At 40.0% G+C, this 26,090-nt stretch overlaps 1 protein-coding gene across 1 annotated transcript in view; it reads right to left on the reverse strand.

Annotated features, from left to right (window-relative positions):
- The window catches only part of Sk (small conductance calcium-activated potassium channel), a 189,053-nt gene that overhangs the window by 84,780 nt on the left and 78,183 nt on the right, over nucleotides 1-26,090 (reverse strand). The window lies entirely within an intron of this gene.

Consider the following 26,090-nt stretch of genomic DNA (forward strand, 5'->3'; position numbering starts at 1 on the left):
AGGGTGTGTCATGCAACTGTATCACCTGAATTTTCTTGTAAATTATTTGCAGTGTGAAAAAATGCTTCAAACGAGAGGTGTTTGGTATTGAGACGAGCATATCATACAATACTTATTTTTTATACGAAACGACATTCGTTTGAAATACTTTTTCATATGACAAGCAGTTTATAAGAAAATTCAGGTGATACAGTTGCGTGACTCACTCAGTTTAAACAGTAGTTTAATGCTCTTCAATATTCTAATTTTATAGAATTATTATATGCCCTTGAAAGATAGAACAAGATCAGTCGCCGTGTTTCCACGGAGATTGTTGTTGGACATTAATGTTGCTGTTTAATCAATTATCCTGAATCGACGAATTAGGTAATGCCATTATTCTCTGTGAATATTGCGCTCATACCAATCATATTGCGTTATTATCTGATTAAAATGCATTAATATCGATATCTTATGAATTTTTCAATAATTGCAAATGATCCTGCTTGGCGTCCCATGAGAAATTAATCAGAGTACAGTGAAACAATCTTAGCGTTTCATCATTCATCCAATCGTTCGGATACAGTCGCGAGAACAAACTAAACTATGTGACACAAAACGTGACTATCGATTGAATCTAATTAATTGCATCGCGGATGCAAAGAGATTTGATTATCGACTAACGATTAAAGAGTGCAGACTCTCTACAGCTAAAACTTAAATACAATTTTCCTTAATTGACTCGGTTTAATACGTAATTAGTAATTACGATAATTATGACTTTCACTAGACTGATACGAAATTATCAAATATCCTGTACTTTTCTGATAGAAAGCCCCGCAGAAAGCTAGCACGGCATCCCCGTGACAATCACAGAACATGTTATAAATCTCTTTCGCGACAAATGCTCCGCAAACTGTCCTCAACTGTAGATGCAGCTCTATTCAAATATTCAACGCGACGCATAAATCCCACCTAATTAAAATAACTTGTTATTAGAACTTTCACCAGGAGGTGGTTTAATTATTCACCGACGGGATCTGCTCCTCGGTCCCATCAAGGGAAATTCTTTCGCCGAGGCTATTAATACCCCAAGGTTTCAATCAGCCCGAATCGAACTGGCAAGTTCCCACGAATAATTGATGAACGCCTGACCGCCAATCCCTCCACTCTCGAACTTTTAATCGTCGCGCGAGAACGTTTATACTCGTCACTGGGGATGCCACGATCCTGAATTATTAATCGTTCGGAGATCTCAGCCGTGAAAATACCTGCAGACCCTGACATTAAGGAGTTCAGGACGATCTATAAACAGACGTGTTGTGATTTCCACATTGTCGGTTTCAACGCTTGGTATCTGTTGTTTCTTGTTGTATCTAAGGTGCTGGGGTTTGAAGGGAAGGATGTTGGATCACTGAGAGGGTTGGAAAACTTCGATGCTGAGGAGTAGGTATACTCTAGCATTGCATAAGTATTTGCATACTTTCGCATTATTGCTGTACATAAAATATATTAAGTAAAGTTCTGTGATATAGTTTTGGCCAAAAACCACATCTCAGATGATTATATAAGGCTTACAAATACTGATGAGAATAATATTTGATAGCAGTTAGTGTAGATAAAAAAGTGTAGGTATTTTATGAATTTCCAATAACGTGGAAGTGTTTAAATATTTATGCATAGTAGTGTATGTATACACCCCTGCTCAGAATTTTTAATATTCATTGTTTAAGTGATAATCTCCACTTTTTGAATCCTGTAAAAGTGTAGTGTCCAAGCATTTGATTGATGATATTGCAAACAAATAGAAACTTTGTTGTTTTGTGGAGTGAATCGATCGAGCAAATAAACGACTCATTTATAGTTTCTATTATAAAGGAAACGTTCGTTGGAAATGGTAAGTGTCTTAATACTTTAGAACGGTGGTGTACCAAGGGAAATTGAAGTCGCTAAGTACCTCCTATCAGTGTTCACCGAATCACCCACAAAAGAGATCTTTTAATCCACTTATCAGTATTCCAAAGCCCGAGATTCTAGATTGGTAAGTGGCTCAGAAGCCTCCAGTGACCATTTGAATTTGAATATACTCCTAAGAGAATTAAAGCTACCAAGCAGCTCTCATCAGTGTTCACCCAGCCTCCCCAAGAAAGCCCTGACCCTAAAGATCTACAGATTCGAGAGAGAGTCAGAACACGTTACCCATACCTTTGACACGTGCAATCACTGTTGAAGGTAGCCATGAAGAGCTCGGAGTCACCCTCTTCTATCACTCCCGAGTTCCCATCCTCCCTGCTACTCCTGCTAGCCTCAGTGCAACTATTGCCGGGGACCACCACTCCACAGCACTCAGAATCCATCTTCCCGATCGTCACTATACTCCTCGCAACAGCGCAAGAGACACTCGGGGCAGTATCACCACCTGGCACTTCCGACTTCTCCAACTACCCTCGACTCCCACGTCGAGCCGAATTCCCCGGAGCACAAGACTCCCTTAACTTCTCCATAGTCCAACTTCCGCCTAGCACTTGGCCACAGAGAGACGTGTCTCACCGTCGACTCATCGCGACTGTCTTCAACTCGATCACAGTTCCCTACAGGGGACCAAGAAGTTCCTCCAGCCTTCACTCTTCAGGGGATACCCTGTCCACCGACGTTTATCTGACTCTGCATCGACCGATCGAGCAGACCTCAGTCCCTAGCTCAGCGATCCTCGAACGATCCTCGAAGTCCTGTCACGCGGAGGGAGCACTGGCAACGCTCGCGCGGGACCTGCCGGCGGGTCCTCACTGACTCGCGATCACAAGTTCACTGGGCGACCTCGGAGGACACTGCCGCGGGTACAGTCGTTGAGCGCGCATCTCGGTATCCTTCGATCACACACGTGAGAGAAGGGACTGGCACACGGGGAGCAACAAGGGGACACGAGGGAAAGGGAAAAGAAAGAAAAGACAGAGAAGGTGGGGAGGACGAGAGGGAGGAGAGGGAGGAAGGTAAACAGGCGGTCGCCTGGCGGAGGGACGAGACAATGGGAGAAAGGATGCGCCTTTGACAGGCGGCTCCGCGTGAACGACAGGGTGAGGCCCGCGTCTCGGCTGTTGCTGGATGGAGATGACGAGATATGGTGAGCGGGGGGCCGGGGAGGGAGTGAGAATGAGCGAGGCGAGGCGAGCGCTTCTCTAAGCGTCGGTGGTGAGCGTCCGCCCGCTGTGACGCTCCCGACAGGACTGCGTCGGTCCCCATTTATTCCTCCTTTCCCCTTCCGCCTGCTACACCCTCGCGCGTCCCTACCCCCCCTCGACTGCGCCCTCGCTGCCCCCCTTTGTGTTCCTGCCTTCTGTGTACCACGCACACGCCGTTCACCCCCTCCCTGCCAATCCGGTGTCCTCCTCTGCTCGACTCCCTTCCCAGCGAGTGCCCTCTTCCTCGCGCCGATTCTGGCTCGACTCACCCCCTCCTGCTTCACCCTCGCGGTGCTTTTCGGCGGCATCCGCGTGTAAACACATCTGCGTGCCGGCTAATTTTGGTTATCGCTCTAAGTGGCTGGCGGAGAGCTTCAGTGCCGACGATTTCACTTCTCGCAGAAAACTGTGTCTCGAAGTTTAACCCTCGTGCAACGAATGCAGAGTCACTTCGATCATGGATTTTGATAGTGGAAGATGTCGAAAGTGTAATTTTGTTTGCAAGAATCATACGAGAAATATATTTATTTCGCGTATCAGGTGTACAGGAAATTGAGGAGTAATTTGTATACATGGTTGCTGAGTAGACTATGCGTGTACAGATCAGTGAGTGACGTTAGTCGCCTCTACAAGTAGGGGCCAGCTGGGAATCATGATTGTATACTATTCAAAATGGGTTTTTTTATACACAGTAGCCAAATAAATATTTAAGTTGTAGGCTCAGTTAAGTCTAGAATAACATCCCTCTGAATTTCATATCGAGAACTCGTATATTTTGTATAACGAGTAAATAATTTATTTCAATAATTTATTTCCTTCAGCCACGGCAGAAACGATGCCCCATACTGTCATCGAGGAACCTCTGCTTTTGTCCTCTCTGGGCGCATTGTTTCGAGGACCTTCAACAACCGAGAATGCTTCAACAGAGTCCACCTCGTAAACATCCTCAGTTCGACGCAATTTCGGTTAACCACTGCTCCGTTTGTCTATTACGTGTCTCGATTTCGCAGTTTGTTTATCGAAAATCTCTATATGGTATCCGTAACCACTCGTGATTTGAGTTCGGTAATCCTCGAACATGAAAAATTACTATGATAAACTATTGTGGCAGAAATAAATTGTTTTGAAGTTTTAGGAAAGCAATTCTCTTATTTTAAATTATTTAAATCTGTACCTCAGAGTCAGGCTTACCCAAGTTCACTTTTCTAATTTTTCAGAAGAGCTGAAAAATAAAAGAGATTACATGTTTCTTAGACACAGTATTTGATGTAGTTTACACTATTGAATTTCCTTCACTAAATTCCGATTATTCTAATAAAATTAAGAAAAGGCAATAAGATCCTGTAAAAAGTTTAATTTTGGAAAAAATAGATTTGGGTTAGGCTAGCTTTGAGATACAGAAATACTGGTATTATCTTTGTGATCTTCAATTGCATTATTGTTAATAGGTATATCCCACAAATTAAATTAAATTGTTATTTTTTAATTAAATCTGAGGATCTAAGAATATTTTTCCTCTCTTCGAAAAGACCAGCTATGACACAAATATTTAATTTACTAAAAAATTCATTCTTCCCAAATTCATGTCACGATCCGAAAAATCCAATGTCCTAGAGCTTCCCACGTATTCAAAAATTGCAAATTTTGATCATGAGATAGCACAAGTAGCACAAGCCCCCAATTTCGGCATCGAGTCTCACCCTTCTCAAAACTGAAACTTTAGTGAGCAGTGGAACGCGAGAAAACTGGGGGAAGCGAATCGACGAAGTGCGAAATATTTACGAGCGTGTTCAATGACGTCTACAAACCGTAGAAAGCAGATTTGTCTACCAGGAAATTGCGTCATTTTATGAAAATCCATCAGGAACATTAATTTTGGAAGTAGGTACAGATTAAGATGAGAGAAATACAGTAATAATAGAAACTCTAATATAGTCAGACACTGAGTGAGTAGTATAACCTCAGATACAGCCAGCCATTCTGCAAGTAGTATAACCTCGAATACTTTCAGACATTCTTAAGTAATATAGACCCGATTGTGGTCGGACGCGGGAAAAATATAGTCCAATAAATATGTGTTCTCGTTCGGTGACTTAAAATCGCATAAAGAGTGCAAGGAGGAAATGCATTCTGCTGTGTAGAATGCAGAGGAAACGCTTTAGAACCGTGTGATTTATGTTTGTCGATAATTCGCTGGCTGTTCGTCGTGGCCGCGGATGGGGAAAAAAGTGCAATCTCGGCTGGAAAGCAGTAATTCGAGGCTTCCACGCCGATCGTAGGATCTTTCTCGATCGCATGACGTTACCTAACCATGAATTACCATTTCCCGCGCGAACCTGTGGAAAGGAGATTGAAAGATCGATCTGGCGCCACGAAACCTCGAGCTGAGCACATTTCTGTCGCATTCTCTTGGTAGCAAAAATTTTCACGTTAACGCGACCCAAAAAAGAACTAAAAAATATGTATCCATAGATTGACAGTAGTTTTATTGTTTAAGGAGTATTTACCATGAAATTCGAGAAGAATTTCGAATGTTTAGAGATAACATATGTATGTGGTGAGTAATGTCACGCTACCTGTGATCTCGAAACAGGGGTGAAATTTGGGCGGGCGAAATGTTTGATGAGTGTCGATAAACCTGCAGCTACGCGTTGATGAAAGTTGAATGAGAGCAAAAAGTCACGAGGGTACACGCGATTTCACCGATGAACGAGGACCTGACTTCGAATATAAGGGATGGAAAGATGGAAAGATAAACGAGAACAAATGGGGTGCATAATTGATGCCAGGGCAAAAAGGGTGTTCTATATTTACAATACATTTCTCTACCAAGATTGCAAATCTTTTATTCAGAAAATATTCCAAACTTGACTCACGAAAACAAATGAAAAATCAAAAATTAACATTTCCACCGCACCGAAAAATTGAATATCATAAAAATGATCATACTCAATTTATCTGAAAGAACAAATGATCTTTTTTTATTATTTTCATTTCAAATAAAGTTCACCCATGTCTAAAGGTACGATCTGATTATTCCACACAAAATACTGTCCTTCGCCAATGGAATTTCGAAACTCCTCTACACTGCTCAAAATTCTGTACACAAAGGATCACAATATTCATATTGCACATTTCTTGCGATATTCACCAAACCTGCGCGACAAACTCCAGCTTCTCGTTTATTCGCACCACTACCCAGGCTCCCTTTTTCGCAGACTACCACCACCGACTAATCCACCCCTCATGTGTTGGCCATACCGTGCACCGTCGTAAACTTGGAATCACACGTGTACCGACGCTAGGGGATGATTCCTCTCGCACTAGGGGTGGCCCATAAAGCTGTGTACCTTTTCCTGCCTGCGTGCAATGATTCGCCCCGATTCCCGCGTCGCCTCCGCTTGCACGAGTAAGTTATTTGAGCGCCCGACCGATGCACAAGACGCGACGCTCGAAATTATTATTCGGATTTAAGAGGGCATTTTCAAAGGCATTCATTTCTTTTCTTGGGAATTTTTACGAGCGTTTTCTGAAGTGGCAGAGGATTTATGTAACCACGAAATAGGTGGTAATTACTGAATTTTTATTGCAGAGGCATACTGACGATTTTAGAGACTTTTTTTAAGTGTCTGTGGAATGAGTAAACGGAAGGGAGATTTCTTAAACGAATAGTTTAAATATTTTTCTAAATTGACAAACACTTTCGTTTTTAATTCATAATTTTGTATCTTTTTGTCCAATTTTTTGCTTCATCTCTTTGCTTTGAAGCATATTGTACAAGCTTCTATTAAAATCTCAAATTACTCTACCTTGTATCTAGAATATAATTCGAGCGGGTGAAAAACGACCAGGTTGTGATGGACTGATTCTGCCAATAAAAACGGCAGCGTGACCCTTCTGTCGATCGCGCGACCGATAGAAATCCTGGATCGCTTTGTGTTCATCGAACGTGTTTTATCAGTGTTAACGTTCACGGTTGATTTTGAGCAAAAACTGGGCTGAGTTGGACGCTGTTTCACTCTATTAATCGATAGCTCAGATAACATAGTGCAGATAGATAGCAGATAATAGTAGATTGATGACTGAACTAAAGTGACGCTATAACTAAAATTAAAAAATTTATTTCCTCTCATTCTTTCCATATTTTTCTCTCTGTTCCTGTAATTGTTTAAGCTAGAGGAGACAATGGAAACACGAAGATGGTGGATCCTTCTTCTCGTCTCGAAAAAATGAAAATATTCTCATCAACTATTTCCACTTCTCTCCTCTCAAGATACTCTTCTACTGCTTTCTCGTGAGTCTCAACGCCTTCAAAGAACTGGCTCGTTACTTTCTCAAGGATCTCTCTCAACTAATTGACTCGTTGGGACTCTTTCGAACTGTAACACGTTATTGTTGCATGCAGTGGCTCAAACAGGAAACAGAGAAGTCACCTGACACGACACGTGTGATCCTTGAAACCTGAAGCATCTTGCGCTTCACCTTGAGGAACAGTAGGAAAGCGTCAAGACCAAACCCTTATTATTAGCTTCCATGCACTATGCTGTAATCACTTTTCTTTGTGGACTGTTCTTTAACACGAGAAGCCTTAAGCGAAATAAGATGGTTAGTTAAGCAGAAAAAATAAACTGTGCAATAAAACCTAATTAAGTTCGTAGTTCATAGTCCATGAGTGGGGTAAGACAACTTGAACGACCGTTTCTGACGATATTTTTACTAAGAGGTAAATATTAACATATATTAGCATAAATAAATGTAGGAGATAAATTAGTAGAGAAAATCCTAAACAGATTTCTAACTCATCTCACAGATTATTTCACAGATCTTTCAATGAAAGGTATTCAAAAAATTTTCCACAGCATTCCCTTCGAGTATTCCTTGAAGATCCAGCTGACAAACGACAAAAAGAAAACCGACTCGCTCTTCGCTGCTGACCTGTAACCTCTCCCTTCGCCCAAGCAGAAAACAAGAAAAAACTTCCAGGAATTCACTCAATTTCATCTGAAGGGATGCTTCAACTTGCCGTTCCCTTCAATCGCTGAACAAAGAGTAACTCTGGTTGGAATTCTCGGTGTGATGTACACAGAAACAAAGAGGAGGGAAGGGCCACTGCAAAAACAACAAGGGGAGGATCTCACGGTGAGGCAACTCACCCCCATGACGTTCTAATCGAAATGTTCCGTGTATACTAAACGCAACAAATACTGGGAGGGCTAGGGGACGTTTAAACGTCGCGTCTCGGTGACTGCGAGGCAACAATTTCGCGAAACAAATTGGAAAGTGTCGTGTCTCGTGCTTCCAGCCTCTAACGAACGAGGTTCGCCTCGACGTTTCGTGCGCCCACGTGTCGCTAAGATAATTGGCTATTTACTCTCGCGACGTGGCTTAATAATCTTGATCTTGATTTTAAATACATTGCTGTAAAGGATTAGGCATTTTCCACCACTCTTTTTATTTGTAGGATAAACGATTTGTAAAATTCAAAAATTCAAAAATTCAAAAATTCAAAAATTCAAAAATTCAAAAAATTCAAAAATTCAAAAAATTCAAAAATTCAAATATTTAAATATTGAAATTTTCAAATATTCAAATTTTCAGATACACTAATTTAAAAATTTTCATTCTTTAATACATAAATATACTACTTTTCTTACACTGAAATATTAAATTAATTTTCTTCCTCATAAACTTCCCAGAAACTTCTCCAATAGAGACAGCAAAGAAAAAATTACTATTTTATTTCCCATAGTGCTTTTTCCCAGGATCACCGACGAATTTCCAATTGATGGTATCGCACCTCCAAACAGCACATGGTACAGGAAATTTGCATCGCGTTTAAGGCTACCAAATCACAGACCAGAATCCTATACGAAGCAAAACGCAGCAAATTTCTTCCCCAGTCCCCTTTACCGATCGTCACGTGGCAAATGTTCTGTTCGAGTATAATTTTCTCTGCTCTGCGGTTCACACACACCGCGATAACATCGTGCACCTCTGAATTACATGTGGGACTGTGTTAGAACAGTCGCGTCGTTCCCTTTGCGGTGAATTCGTCCGCAACTCTGCGGGACGGTTGAACGCAACTCATATTGCTACTGGTGACCAATAGCAAAAAGAAAGTGGAATGGATTCGATGGAAATTAATCTTGGATTGCGGCAACGAGCATGAGGAAGGCTGAAATGATCTGTGGACGCTGCTTTAAGATTTTTTAGACGATGTGGGATCTATAACTCTGTTCTCGACATTCGAGTATGAATATTCGTCGAAGATTAGTGAGGCTGCTGAATAATAAGTAAGTTGGAAGTTGAATGCACTTAGAAGTTTGATTGGGAGCCTTGTGTAGAGGTTCCATGTTCTACATTTAATCCTTAATTACTTCTTCATAGTTTCATAAGCTTGACTCTATGTCATCTTGCTTTTGGAAGAATGGAATTGGTTAGTCATAATTAAAAGTATGCAAAAAGGAGAACTATAAAATTTTTAAGTACGACTATATTTAAATTTTAAAGCTCGAAACACTTACAAGCTACTTTTTAAGTACACTTACATTAATATTAAGTATCAGACACATCGAAAAAGAGACTTCTCGACCCTTTATCAACTTTTCTTCAGCGTGAACTCTTATAAAAATAAATCCACTGCCCTAGGCTTAATTAGGAGCAATGTCAAGGTGGCGTCCAATTAGCGGCATTCTTAATTAAAGAATAACAATGGAAGAATGAAAGAAGCTCGGAGCATCTCAGCCTGCAGATGTCAAACACTTGTCCTTCGACAGACTAGCCATTCACGAAGGGCGTGTCATGTTTAGAAAGCAATTTAAATCTTCGCCAAGGAAAGTCTTTTAACTGCGATATCCAATTGAAAAATGCGTAATCGTCTGAAGACCGAATGGGTCTGAGAAGCGTTGACAAGTTCTGGCGAAACGTAATGAGGTGTATTATAAGAAGCTTGTCTCGAACGACGGAATTCAGAGATCCATGAGGCCATTGTGAATCAGACGTCGAGGAGGAACGCAGGGAATTTTCGAAGTTTCATGAAGCCTCGACGAAGGAAATGCCAGCCAACGAACTTTGCTTGGCGCTTTTTATGGACACGCTGGTCCATTGAATGCGAGGCAGGGGGAGATAAAAAGATACTGAGCTTCGGGGAAAGTTGGAAACTACAATGTTCCATTACGTCGTGCGTAGTCGGCTAAATCTTTAGTTGCTTACACAATCAGCAGATTTCGTTGCCTCGCGATTTTTGAATACAATTGAACTGCATAAAATACGACGTAAGTTCTCATTTTGAAGAACGAAATGAGAATAAAAACACCAAGCTCTGTTACAAACTCCTGATTTTCTGTAAAATATTTATTACTTGTATGTTACACTTTTTAGGTAACCAGAGAGCATTCTCATATCAATAATAATGTTTCTAATAATAATAATAATAATAAAATATCTGATTTCTAGTTCCAAAGTGTCAGATAACTTTTTAAAAATATTTCCAACGCATAGAGGTTAATATTTCTCTGGACTAGCACGTTGTTTCCCAAAATTGTTATTCTGTTCCTGGATGATGATATATATTTATTTCAGCAAAACACTACTTTCCAGCCTGAACAGTCTAATACACTCATTTTTCTAGAACACTTTCTTCCATCTTGAACGCCATAAATACTTATTCTCACGACAGTCGGGCTTCCCTTATTTCCCTCAAGCGTCTGAATTTTCTTCCAACCGCACCAGAGGGGTCAAAAATTTTGCAGGAAATCCTCGTTCTTTCTCGAAAATGGCATCCGATAAATTTTATAAATCTTCTAGCTTGCATAAAAACTACCCCCTTCTGCGTGACGATGAGATCAACCTGAGTTCTTTGGAAATACCTCAGAATTATGTCAGAATGTTTTTCTTGAAGAAGTGAATTATAAATCGCAGTGGATGCTGGTAAATTTTTTCTCAAGATGAAGAAAGTCTGAGAAAAAATGAGCAGCTGAGAGAAGCAAAGAAAGCTTAATCTGAAAAATTAAGAAGCACAATTTGAGCACCATCTTCTTTCAACCCCAAGGAAATGGGTTCAGGTGTCCCAAAATTCTCCAAAGCTTCTGGGATCATGAGCTAAAAATACTTTGTAATAGGAACTCCATAGTCCCAGTGGATGCTGCTATGAAGACAGGCATCAGCTGTTTCCAGCTAACATCAGCTGGTCATCGAGATCGTTATGAATCACGTAACATCTGCAGTAGTATAGCACTGAATATGGTCAGGCAAAGAGCAGGTAGGATAGCTTCGATTACGTTCAGATACTTAGTAAGTAGTATAGCCACGAATACGATCAAACATTTAGCAAGTAGTATAACCTCGAATATGGTGAGGTATCAAGTGAGTAGTACAACCTCGAACATGGTCAGACGCTAATTATAATTTCAGCGGTACAATAAATCGCAGTGCACGTATCCCGTGGCCTTTCTACTATTCATAAATTCGTTCAGTCTTAATTAAGTCCCATGTTCCTGAGAATTTTTCAATTTTACGAGCCAACTTATCTTGGACAACTTTCTAGTTCTCTCCCTGGTGTAAAGGATTGCTCAATTACTGTAGGACCCAGACCAAAAGCTTCAGCTTTAGCCAGCGATTTCTGCGATAACAACGATCAAGAAAATGTTTTCAATAAGATCACGTTTATTGATGCGGCACAGCATGAATAATACGTAAATTTCGCGGCAAAGTAGAAAGAGATGTGCCACAAAACGAGAGTAACGAGAGCAGGAAAACGGTAATGCGCGTACAATTTGCATCCCGTCGGTTTGCATTACGAGAATTATCCATAGAAAGTACGTACCAGGCAGTTCCCGCATATCTATTTGTAAATGCACGTTGCTAATTATTTTTCTGACAGTGTTAATTATTCTCCGTGGCCACCGTAACAGCACACGGAACAGGATAATAGGATTCCTTTCTGCAGAGTGATCAGATGCGCAATTTTTCTAGAAAATTCGCGGGGAAACGAAGCGTTCACTGATCCTTTTATTCCTAATTATATATCATGGTGTATTCGAAGATTTGCTTCCTACAGCTGCACGAATATCGAGATTTAATTACTGCGACCGAGGAAAGGCAATCACGCGGTTCCGATTCGATGTCACCGCCGTATCGGCATCCATAATTCATGGCTGGGACGTATCGATGTTATTCAAAGGTACATAGGTACAAACTAGATCGTCACGGGGCTGAAATCTATATCAAAGGAGAAGAAAGTCTGTCGTGTGTTCGTACCCAGCCCATCGATCCCTTTAAGGCGCGCGATGTGGCTGTGGAATCGATAAGGAAGTCAAGGAACAAAAGACAGGTGAATTACGGCTGGCAACGCTATTTAGATCGTATCAGCGGCTGATAAAAGTGAACGATGGGAAATGTGTACGTATTTCTAGGCCATTTTATGGCACTGGTCATTGTTAGGCTTGAAGACAATTTCTATAGGATGCTCTGTTTCATTTCGAATTTGCAGGGAGCAATTTCAGGCGGAATTTATATAACAATTATTATTAGAAATATTACCCAATAAATCAGTGAGCATAATTCCTACACAAACTAGGGATATTTCCTACAGTTCGTTGTTCAAAGCTTCTATCCACTTAGCCCCCCACCCCCCACCCATCCAATCACAGTCCCCCAAGAAATAACAAAACACGCCCTCCTACCCTTTCCCGCAATGCAATCGCCCTATCAGACATAAATTCTCGATTACAGTATGAGAACGTGAGCATCGATACAGAACAATTATAGTTCGCTCAGCTCTGCTCGAGAATCGTGGTCGTTGGGGCGGGGGAGTTTTATGGCTCCTCGTAGAGCAATTTCACAGCAGGATTTTCTCCTTTTTCGAGGCTGGAAGGGGGGACGGAATAGCGGGGGAGTGAACGGATCTGCCACCAGAGTTTCCACCTCCTGGTCTTTTTAGACGACATCCTCCTTGCCAGCCGACGATCGTAACGCTTTTTTGCACGCAACGCGAAGGAAAAACGGGAAGGTTTATGGAGCAGAGTTCCGGGTACTCGCGTTCCAGACGTTCGACCATTTCTTTCGTCCCTTGTAACTGTCTCTGCGTCGTCTTTCATCGCCCTGCCTCCCCTTTGTTTCGTATTGCTCGTGTAATGAACATGTTCGATAACGTTCTGGCCTCTGGATGCGCGCTCCTCGGAGAGCAAGCAGCTTTTTCATGCTATGATTATTTCAGCTTCGCTCGAGGGCTTTCTGTTTTTCGTGCGTTTCGTTCTTGGGCTTCTGACTTGTTTCGAGGGTAGTTTATCAGAATAAATTTATGGGTATTTAGTTGCTCTTGTATCAGTGTCTATACAGAGTAGTACTCATGAATATTCGAAGGATTTCAGAAGTTTGGAAAACTAGAGATTCGGTAGCAACCGATATTTATCGTTTAGACTAATTGCTAAAAATACAATTACTGTTATTATTATATATTTAATTTTAAAATGCAGTAGAAGCCTGGATTTTTATCAATGTGAGTAAAATTGTTATCTGAGACAAGGAAACCCTTGCTCACATTCCTCCGTGCACCCTGCTCATTTTATATCAGTTATTCCCCATTTTTAATTCAATGTTCTCGCCCCTTCTCACCGATCCTTTTTCTTCATTCCCATTCCCAAGATTACCTCAAGAGAAAAGTAATCCTCGCCTCTGCCCGCGTCTCCATTTTTCTTCCACATAATTTCCTGTTTCTTCATTTTTTCTCATTTCCCACTGTAATCTCGGCCCCGGTTCCTTTCGACCTGTACAGTTTTATAAACTCCTCCCTCGGTCTTGTTTCAATATTTCCAGGGCCACTTGCACACTTCTCCTTTCATACAGGGCGAATGTGCGTTTCATTTGAACCACTCGGGGTGCAGTGTTGCCTCGATAGAGGCTCACTGAAAATGACTTTATAGTAAGGGACTTGTGAGAACAACTGAAACTATGATGACTTGAAAAAGTGTGTAAGAGTACGTGGTAGAAAAATTTTCTCATTGGCATTAACTTTAAATAATATTTTATATTTTCTCATATGTAGATTGCTGTTCAATCCAAATTCAAAAATACTGAAAAATTAGCAACTCGTTTAACTCTAGAATAGAATCTCTATTTTACTCAATATATAGTCATAAATTAACTATAATATAATATAATAAGTTAATATGTAAATTAATTGAGTGCCCTTTGAGAGAAAATTCATCATAACCGAGCTTAGAAATTCGCGAAGATAAGCTCACTCTCTGCAAGTCCCTAAGTCAGCAGAAAATAATCCCGCTGCACGCTCTTCATTACCCTAGTGTCCATTTAAGTTCAATCAAGGTTACCATATTTACAGAAAGGTCCCAGATGAGTCTCTTCTATAGTCTCAGCACTGGTGATACAGCTCGGGACCCTGGGATCGCTAGTTCCTGTGTTAAGAAACATGCCCCAGGGAAAAACTTTCATAGAGGCACGCTTCAACCCCTAGGGAATCTTGATGTACAGAATGTTAACGTGCAACTTAATGGTACCTCTCAGGATCGATTCTACGTTCCAGAAGGGATGGGGAAGTATATGCACAAGTATATGCTCGCAAACGCTTCCTTCTACATTCTACTCTGGTTACGTTCTATTCTGAGGAGGCGCTTGTAAACGCTAGCAGGTGTGCCATCTTCCTGGGCGAGATTTATCGTTGGATTCTGGAAACTAGGCGTCCGTGACATAAGTTTACGTTAACTCCTTCCCACTTTTTGAACAACGAAGAACCGCGAATTAGTGTGTATTAGATGACTTAGAGAATATTTTGAATTTATAGACATTAGATTTATTGCTATTAAAAATGGTTCTATTATCGTGTCATCTACGATTATGTATAAAAAAAACTGTGAAAGTTTAAAAACTAATGATTTGGTAGCTTTAAAGGCATAAAGGTATGGAAACCTCAAAACTGGAAAACTTGTAATATTGAAAATTTGTACGTCACATAACTGAGAATTAGAAAATTTGAAAAAGTGAAGTCTTCAAATTTTAAATATTTGAAAAGTTGAAAAAGTGAAAATTAGAATTTTAAATACTCGAAAATCTGAAGATTTGAAAGTTTAAAACAGTTTATGTTAAAAAGAATAGAATTCTGATGTCTGAGTGACCCTACCTTGATATATCGAGGGTTAAACGTAGCAAGTGGATTCAGTGAAATAGCCCTGAAATTGGTCAGACAGCCCCATCGTCTTGGATAAAGAGAGTCCAATGAGGGTGGGGCAGTAGAGGGATGATTCAATGGTTGCAACGATAAATTCCCACGAGATCAGAGCCTTCGTGAGCTGGGAGATCTCGTTACGAAACGAATAACCGCATTAACGGTGAATTACATGCCACTGTGCGTCTCGATCGGATGCAATCGAGTTCCAGGACCCGTTATAACGCTTCACGGTACAGTAACGAACGAAACGCATTTAAAACGGGGTTATCGAGGAACACAGTAACAACAGTTCTCCGATAAAACTCTCTATCGAACACTGATGAACGCGAGTTCGCGACGGTTTCCATTATGTTTGCGCAACTTCGATCTGATAAGACTCTTCCGCAGGATTACGCGGCAGATCGACGCGATAGTTCTGCTTCGAGTGGCTGTAACAACGCCACGTAATGTTGTTTTGCAAATGTCCCTTTGATACTTCCTTCGATTTGATTGTATAGAGAAACTTCTGATTGTGTTGTTCATATATGTCCTGTTGGTTTGTTTGATACACCTTTAACGGTAGGTTTTATAACTTCACAACTTTTTTGTTGCTTATGGGATACGAAAGTTCTTATCACTTTGATGTACTTTAATATCGATATCCTTAGCTTCTGGACTTTGAAGGATTTCCACATTTCTGAATTCAAAGCTTTCAGTGAAGTTTCCAGGAGAAAAGAATAATCAGTAGATAAAACCATACGTAGTCGGCCATATATCTGTGGTTGTAAAGCAAAACGACCTATGTCACATTTTCGAGATATTCGAGCTAAGACCTTAATTAACGTCTAAAATATATAATTTATTTTTTTAGAAAGAAAAACGAGCACTGAAGGAACTGTTTCGTTTAAAAATCAGGGATCAAGAAAACTGAAGTTAAAACTTAAGGACTCAGGACTCACTGAAAACAAAACAAATATTTCTCTATCATCTCTACTACTACACTTTAAAGATCAACCAAATTTACAAGTTTATTCTCAACAATCTTAAAATATACTTATGAAACCACCTTCATGGAAAATAAGTGATCTCAACGACAAAAAATCCTTTGATCAAAGACGCGAGACAGAAAGTTGCATAAAAGCGATCGTTGAAAAGTTATCTCACTATTGAGGAACAAATTATTTTCCTCGGAAAGGCTGGTCTACTGGCATGGTTCATCAGCTGTCGATCGATCCATCGCGAGCAGTCGATACACGGACGCGGAACGATGATGCATTCGTGCAATATATCATCGCGCGTTGCGTGACAGGGCTCGTCCATGTAACGGGCTCCGCGTTGTTACATCAGCCCGCGTATCGCGGCTCGGGGACAGCGAAAGAATTAATGACCCTAACGGTGCTTTCGACTCTCTTCGTCACGATGATACGCCACGCTCTGATACGACAGAGTGAGCAACTGAGCATAATATACAGTCGTTTCATCGGCGTGAAAAAATATTTCCAAGAGACGCGAAAAATACTCGAAAATGATTCGCCAGAGAGCTACACAGCGATCCAAAAACAGTCGACACTATTCGACTACGATTTCGCGTGAAATCGTGGCCTCAGAATAGACGAAGACAATGGCTCGTAATTAGAAGAGGTTGCTTAAAGTTATTTTGCCAATTAGTGCATCGCCAGCTAACGAGCTGGTTCTTATACACGCCCATATGTGAAAAGGTGTCCTTCAGCTGGAGTCTGAGGACTGTTTCGGATGTATAGCATTAATTGCTAGAATAACCTTGACAGACGAGTCACATAACGCAGACTGGATGATTGAAAGGAAACTAACAAGGACATTTCTTGACGAGCAATTTTTTTAGAATTTTCTTAAGGGTCCAATTAAGTTCCGAAATAAAATCAAGATCGAGTGTTTCAGAATGTCCAAGAATGTTCCCTGACATAATCTAAAACCTGCTACTCGAGGTTGTATCGAGACGACACTGTCCAAGTTCCAAGGAAACTAAAAGCCATCCATCTACAATGATCCATGATCATTTAACTCTCGAAACTATCCAAGGTGCACTCACACAGATCACGACTTACCACGCAAAGAAACTCCCCAACATCCATCACTACTCACCCGACGTCCAGAATTATTTAAGATCGTACTGCGATCTTCGGCACTCAATTTCTGCCACACTTTAAAATACATCGTAGCTAGTTGACTCGCGTCGAGTCTCGAAGTATTAATCATAATACAGGGCGATTCATCTTTGTTGGCGAAGTCGCGGAAGTAACGACAAGTTCCTATAGCCCAGAGGAACTTTCATGCCACGTTTCAATAAGAGCACTTAGTCAACGGAAAGAAATTGATTTCCCCGAAGCCCGCGGGGCATCGAAGGAATCGCGGCCTTCGTCAGGCACACAATGGAGAAACTTTTTTAATGGAGGAACTTGCACGAATTCGCTCCATACGGAGACAGATCGAGTAAATCGTTGAAGATTATAACGTCACGTGGCAACGCCTCGGAACCGAGTATTTAATACGTGCCTCGTTTTAAGAGTCGAAACTGGAAACTTTTCTCGCCTCTTGTCGGAGTTTAAGTAGTGGATATCGACGCTCGAGGCGACGGGAGACAGTCTTCGAAAGAAAGCGACGGATCCTTTCATCCTTTCATCCTTTTTTCTTCAGGTTAATCTGTATACTACTTTCTGTTTACTCTCGTTTTGATTAAAACGTATTGCAAATAGATTTCAAAGGTGACACGCCTCAAAAAGTATAATTTTCAGGAGAAGCGGAACACTATTTATGAGTTTAGGAGAAAAGTATTTACCGAATACATGATATTCATATAAGAAGTAGTTTTATATAACGAAAGTTATTTTATTTGAAAAGTCTGAACAGTAGTTGTGGGCTTCTTGCATTAAATAATTTGCTTGTTATTATTTAAATAACTCGCGATTTCCATTTGAAGAGTTTTTTGAATAAATTCTAACAGCCTATGATATCACAATGAAAGGATACTCCATCAAACCAGCTCCCAACATAACTATAAAAATAAAGCACTCACTGGGGACCATTTCCCAAAACTCCAAGCATAAGTAACAAGTCACACAGTCGATTACGCAAGGAGCAGAGATTTTCGTGGTCCCAGCCATGCGATCAATTTCACTGAATAATTTCCTGGGAGTAGGAAACAGGGCTTCGCCTATACACCGTCCGAGGATGGTGAACTGGCAGAATCGCGATCTCCGCCATCGATTTCGTCGTTGAATATTTCACGGGTAGTATACCAGCTGCATTGTTGAATTCCCATCGATCAGCTCGACTACCTGGTATTTAAGGAGATGCGGAACGCGACTTTAAGAAACATCCACTTAATAATTCAGCGGGGAATCCTTTCGTCGGCCAACCAGGGGTGGATATGCTATTTTACGACAAGGTTCACCCTTCAGCTAGTGTTAGCAGAGAAATGGAAAAATAACGCCAGGCGAGGACATAGGGAGCTGTTTTTGGCTAGTGGCACGCCTCCAAGGAGATACGTCGTCCTCTGATCGAGTGCGTGACTTTGGACGAAGTGGATTGTGTCGTTTTTTGGTCAGACTGTAATGTATTATGCTTAGAGAGTGTTTTGGGACTGACAAGGGTAAATGTGACTGACGACTACTGGCTTACCTAGATTTTCGTCACGGGAAGAGGCGAGACTGCAATTTTCTATGCTATTGTGGAAGCACTGGGTAGCAAGTAGTAAATCTGTGAGTGGTCAGACAGTGAAGAGGTTACTTGCGAGTTACTGCAAAGGGTGCAAATAATTCTAAGGGAGTTTTTGAAAAAATAAATTGATACGGAGGGTGGAGATAAATCGTACTAACTCAGGACTCAAATTTGATTTCGATTTTTGAAGTTCGAAGTTTTTATGGGAATACTTTTGGTATTCTGTTTTAAAGTGTATTATATTATAATTAGTATTAGTATTAATAATATAGGTACATGTTATTAATTTAACAGCTGAACAGAATTTCCATGATTGCATGAAATACTAAATCTCAATAACAGAAATGGTCCGATCAAAAATTGATGACATAGTTTAATGCAATATGTAATTAATATTAATAATAATTCTAGTAATTCTACACGATACCACTATGTTATTATTTCTAATGTAACCATAATTTCATTGAAATGTAGCCATAATTTTACGCAATATTATTATTAGTAATAATAATTTGATGAATTTGTGATTTATTACTGTTAGCCATTTTCCCCTTAACATACTTGGAAACCATAGCATATAGTAACCTTAGAGATACAGTAAGTGTATCCCTGGTAAAATCAAGTCGTCGGGATTTCTTTTTCCCTAACATCTCCTCTACAACGAAAATATAAAAATCCCTTCTAAATGGAGTATACATGTTCAGAATATAGCAACAAGCTCCATGGAGTCATAAAATAACTTTAAAGAGTGTGAAGTTATAGAGTCACGAAGCCATGAACAGATACAAGCACTTTCAAAGGTCATAAAACTTTATCATCTACAGTTGAATGTGAATTAAACACTATTACATTGAACAAACCATTGAAATACAGAGCTAAGATTAACACACACTCACCCCTAATATTTCGCGCCTTATCTCGCCCGCAAAATACGAACCGAATAACTATTCTGGATGATTAACGCTATTATAAAAGACCAGATTTACACCGAATCCTGCCCCAGGAAGGGAGGGTATCATAAAATAGCTCAGAAAACCTCTCGAGATTTAAACGAATATAAAGCTCAGAAAAAATAGCAACGCATTTCACAAGTGTTAAAACGGCCATAAGAATGGTTGAAAAGTTTGCAACACCATACGCTCCTTCTCGCCCAACAGAGGCAAGAATTTAAAAACGATTTTCTAGAATCGTTTTTTATTAAGACAAGAATTTAAAACCCCATTAAAAACGAGCACCGCTTGCGCGCGTCCAACGAACACGAGAGATTTATTCGATTTATGTGCTTGCTGTAATTTTAACTACAAGTGTCACGTACACCTCGGAATGCAGCGTGTAGCTGGACCAGTATTTCTGCCCGCGTGCATGTAATGGAACGTGATGCAGTCGACGTTGCACTCTCGTCTGGTCAGTGCCTACATAACCACTGTTCGCTAACCGAAATAGGAGCTAGTACGTGTTCTGAGAGACAATCTCGATACGTCAATGTTAGTTTCTAATTTCGAATATTTCCTCTAAATAAAATCTGTCAAGGAGTTGCTTTACACTTCATCCTTCTGCCTAATTTCATTTTTCAACTTTGCTTCCAGCTAGGCACAGAAATCACAAGAAACACTGAATCAAGTTTTCTCAATGAATTAGTCGACCTCCATTACCAGTCAATCTTGCTCACGTATTTTAGACGACAGTTAGTGTTTGCCGAAATAGCTGATTGTTCGACAGGAATTAGATTCCCTGAAAACAAGAGAGCTATAATCAATGCGTGTCTGTGCGCTGCGTGGAGGTGCAGCGCAGTAGATGCTGTAGTTTCTAGTCAGCCAGTAGTATATCAGGCAACGTGTCAGACGCAGGCTACCTTTGTACTGTGGGCGAAATAACGATGTGAGGGGTCCAGTTATAATAAAGCGCGAGCATGTGTCTTTTATTGTTCATATAAAAGGCTGATAATTTTTCGAGTGAGTGCACCCTGTATCGACACGTTTCTCATTTATAGGTGCTTCCTTTTACTATTAACGTTCAGGCCTTGACGCGCAATTTTTAAGAGTTCACGATGATTCTATATTTGTAGGTCCTGGCATAAAATTTTACGAGGGATTTTTTGTATCTCACGGTGAATATGGTAGAAAATAATGGAGGAACATTATGTTATTTCTAAAGAATTGTTGAACGTTTGAAATGAAGAATATACGGGAAGAAACTCTGACTATTCTATGGAAGAACAGTTTTTTGTTAATAGAAATACACAAGTGATTAAAATTGTCATCAGAATATTTTATATGATTCGAGGTTGATGAATGCGTTGAAAAGTAATGAATTATTTAGTGGAGATGTCGATTCAATTACTTCATCATATTTATATGGAACTCGCTAAAACCAAGCGTTGACTGGTTAAATTCAATTAGCATAATTTAATCAACCACATTTAACTAACCGCAATCGCACACGTGAATTCCGTTTAATAACCGTATGCAAACTCGATGGACCAATTTTGAGATGTAATTACGAAACATATTTTCGATCGTTCAATTTACGCGCACACGAAGCTTTGAATAGAATTCATATTACTATCATTTCTACGTAACCTGAATTCAAATGAAATTAGTATCCCTATGTGTCACTTGAAAATTTGCATGAGGAGACCCATAATATCAGTAAAATACATGAAGAAAATGCGACCACTTTCGTGGATTATCTTTTATGGTGACCAGGAATAAATCACTTACTTTATCAATAACATAATAGATTCGAAGGCATACTAATATGTATTAAAAATAAATCTGAAAAATGCTGAGGGTCCTCAGTCTTGTCAAAATTGCAAAAAGTTATTCACTAACTCTTATGCATTTCTTTCAGAAGATTTCAGCTCGTCGAGTAACAATATTTCACAGCGTTCTTTTATCACGTCTTCCCTTCCACCATTCCAGGTTCCCTTCCTGTGCCATGTGCGCCTTCTCGCCTTCTTAATCTCTTGGCCGTGGACCATCTTCATTTTTTCGTCCCGTCGCCACAGTTACTCCGCGATTATTATCCCAAGAGAAGCGTCGCCGCGACGACAAAAGGTTTGTGAGAACAATCTCTCGAGGCATCGGCCACCGTAACCCGAAGACTTTCATAGAGGAAAAGCGAGCCATCTCTGAATTCTTTCCTTCAGCCTGTCGCTTTAAGCGAGACAATTCCCCACCGCGAGGATGATGGATTAATTTCCCTTTGGTCCTTTTCAATTGCTCGCTATTACACTTTGTCGACAAGTTATTGAGAAATTTACTATCCCAGACTGTACTTCCTACTCGAATCTGTCTTCCTAATTTTTGAAAAATTTGAGGGATTTTAAAAAGATTTGAAAATGTGATGATCTCAGTACTAAAAAATTTGAATACTTGAAAATTCGATTATTGTAGCTTTTAGTGATGATGGATTAATTAATTTCCCTTTGCCTTTCCAGATCCCCATTATTACACTTTGTCGACACCCTTCTGAAAGTGATTTCAGCCGTTCATTTTGAAAAACTTCATGGCGACATATTTTTACAAGCTTTTAGTGACGAGTTATTAGATATATAAATGCACCTAACAAGTAAAAAAGAATGTCAATCTTTATTTGCATATTACGTAATATTTGTCACTAAGTAAAGAAAATATTTATACTATAAATGTTACTGTAGGAGAATTGTGCAGGTGATTTGCACTTCATTATATTTATGCATGTTAAATAATAAGTGTTTTATTTATAATTGGTGGGTAGTCCCAACTATAGTCAGCCATCAAATAAATATGATAAAAGGCAACGTTTACCCCTCATCAGAAGTCATAAATAAAAGATAATTTCACCTTTATATCACGGTTCCCCTTATGTGTCACTTGTCGCGGGATCGCTTTACGCCCCCGCCCTCTCACACTTCAGGCGTTTCCCACCCCCACGCGTGCACCACCCTAGAAATTTGTCCAGCGTAAAATTAGATGTCAAAGTGGCCCCACAATTCTTGCCCTCGCGATGGCGATGAAACAGTCTCGGGTCCTCTGCTTTCCATTAACATGCCCCGCAACGAGCCGCGTTAGTTTACGAGAAATTATAATGAGCAGCGGTGTATTACCAACCCCCGTAATGCATCATCCAGCCGCGTTTATTAGGCATGCACGTCGCGGCGACGTTGCCCCTGGCAATTTTGGTAATAGACCAGACGCGGATTTTATCGGAAAGTAGCTCCAGCATGGCCGAATAATTGTGGAACGCGCGCAGGCTGCTCGTAAACCAGCCACCAGCGAACAGGCGGTGGCGTTTTATGGAAATCTGGCGGCAGAATCATACGTCAGTAACAGGGACCAGTAGTCACGCCTCAGGGGTGTCTTGGATCCTAGTGTTCAGGGGCTGACGATAATTGCGGATCTTAGGGAGTCGTTTTTGTGGAGGTGTTTCGACGCCGTGGTCCATTTTGGCGAGGTAAGGAATAATTGGACCCTGTTCTGCATTGGTGTATTAACCCACAGAAAACTGAATTAGGAGTTATGAATTTAGTATTATTAAAAAGAGTATAATTAATGATGTTTCTAGTAATGAATATCTGGATACAGATTTTTGGAATTTTTGAAGCCTCTGTGCGTATAGCGTCAATCTTGTGATAAGTAGTATAATACCGAATATAGTCAGACGTCGAATTAGTAGAATTCTCTTTCCTTTATGAGACGTGTAGCAAGTAATATGATGTACTATGGATCACACAGAGCTAAAGAGAAACTTTCAGCTACTAAATAATAATTTAATATACCGTCAATCTGGTGCTAAGTAGTATAACCGCAGATATGGTCAGACACCGAATAAGTAGAATTGTCTTCGTATTATAACGCGTGTAATAAGTAGTATGTTTTATTTTGTATCAGGCAGGGCTAAATTGAACCTTTCAACTATTAAATAATTATATTTCGGCTGCTGTAAATTTATTTACAATAGATTCAATCCATTTACAATAGATTTCAATCTATTTCAATCAATTTACAATAGATCCAGAAAATACTGATTAAGTGTAATATCCTCTATCCTACATTAAATTCTGTTCCCAGAAGCTGACATCTATCGATTCATTGAAAAATCCCTATCCGCGCATTTGCAATTACTCAACCGATAAAATTCATTACGTTCAACTACCTAAATAACGATTAACGAATCCGATTAATTGCTCCCGGATAACGTTTGCGATTAGTTTAAATGGCGATCTCATGTCCCTGGAGCCATAACAATCGACCAGTTGTACTCTACAACGCATGAAGTACACTTTCAATCGTAAATCGTTCTACCCTAGATAGAAAAATTCCACTACTGAATGAAAATAAAACTATTCGAAATGCACATAGTTTGATAGATACAGAAATATACGTAGCACGAATTACCGAAAAAGAAAAATCACCAAATTTGATTTTCGAGGCAATCTCGTTCAGCTTCACTCTCGATCCCCACGAATCGCCTAAAACTACCGCGACGAAGTCCCACGTTCAGATTTCCGTCACCCCCTGTCAATTTTTGAATATTCACTATTTTTCCCAAAACAGTTTAGGCAAACTGAGTTTTCTCGTGCGACATCGTCTCTGAAATCCGTCACTCCTAATTAATTTCCAAAATGTTGGATACACGAATCTTCTGGAGGTCTTTGTTCTTGCACGCTGTTTCGCTCGATAAAACGCAATTAAATTTCCATCGTTCGCCTGTTCCCACGCGCTGGTTTCGGCGCACGGATGCTTCGAGGACTAATCGACGAGAGGCAATATTTACTCCATGTCAATGGAGATGCTCACTTCGGACGTAGTTACACTTACTACTATGAAAATTTTAGTACGATGGACCGAAACGATTGCTGCTTGAATTCGGTAATTACTGCAAGTGAAATTTTAATGCTTAGAAGATTATTAGAGAGTCCAATCTTGTAATATATTTCGAATTGAATTAGATAAGGCATTTCTATTAAAATTTGTAAGAAAAATACTACCAATCACGGAACAAATTTTGAATAATAAAATTGTACCATATTTCATGGGAAAGTAAAATTAGAGAACATTTAATTTAGCTGAAAAAAATTATCTCGAATTTTTAGAAACGTAAAATTGTACATGGACAAAATATTGAATAATAAATCAGAGAAAATACCTTGGCTTTCACGTCTACTTACTGAAATTGCAAGAATCAGAAGCGTGTAATCACTCTCTTGAATTATCAAATCTCCTTGACTAGAATCGCATGCGTTGAAAAATAAATTCGTCAAATCGTCGTATCTTTCCACGTCAAACTCGACGCGTCTATTGAGGGAGGTTTAATAAAAGAACGGATCGGTGCGCGAAATTTTATCGACGCTTCCTTTCGATATATCGGCCGTTCGAGAATGCGGGTCATGGCTGGACGAGAGAAGTAAGTTGCTGGATTGGCGGCAATACTTTATAGCGTGGTTGGTGAAGAGTGGTGAAAGGCACGTTCTATAGGTCGGTGACGCTAACTACGTGGTCGGAGACATAACCGCACGTACGCACGATAAAATGCATGCGCTGCATTAAGATCGCGCGTACACTACTGTTGGGAGTAAGGCCAAAACCACGATACGACTTAAAAATATTTCAAAAATTCTTGAAATTTTCATTCTCTGTTCTAAGATTCTATTTAACAATAAGAAAAACTCGAGTCTGAGGTCACTCTAAATGTTTGCTTAATTATTTTTTAACTACTACTGTAAGGTAGAATCTAAGCCAATAGACGCATCGTTATTCGTACTCTATGGCGGTATCTTCTGGAATACTTTTTTTAATTGGCGCATTTAGAATTAAATCCCCTCTAGGTAAATTTACATTGCAGTTAATTGAATCTGAATCTAAATTAGGTTACACAATAACAGTTGAAAAAACTCTCTACGATTAGACATCCACGAACATAAAAATTGAAACATATTCCACCACAAAATGCAGAGCACAAAAGGTACATAAAATCACGTTCGTTACATTTACTACGACTTTAAAGTTAGAATAAGTCCTTGCTACTACACTTAAAAATTGACTTTGAAAAATTCTCTTCGAAAATTGAGCTTCAGCAAAATCACTAAATCC

The sequence above is a fragment of the Calliopsis andreniformis genome, chromosome 10, assembly GCF_051401765.1.
Source record: "Calliopsis andreniformis isolate RMS-2024a chromosome 10, iyCalAndr_principal, whole genome shotgun sequence".
Taxonomy (NCBI): domain Eukaryota; kingdom Metazoa; phylum Arthropoda; class Insecta; order Hymenoptera; family Andrenidae; genus Calliopsis; species Calliopsis andreniformis.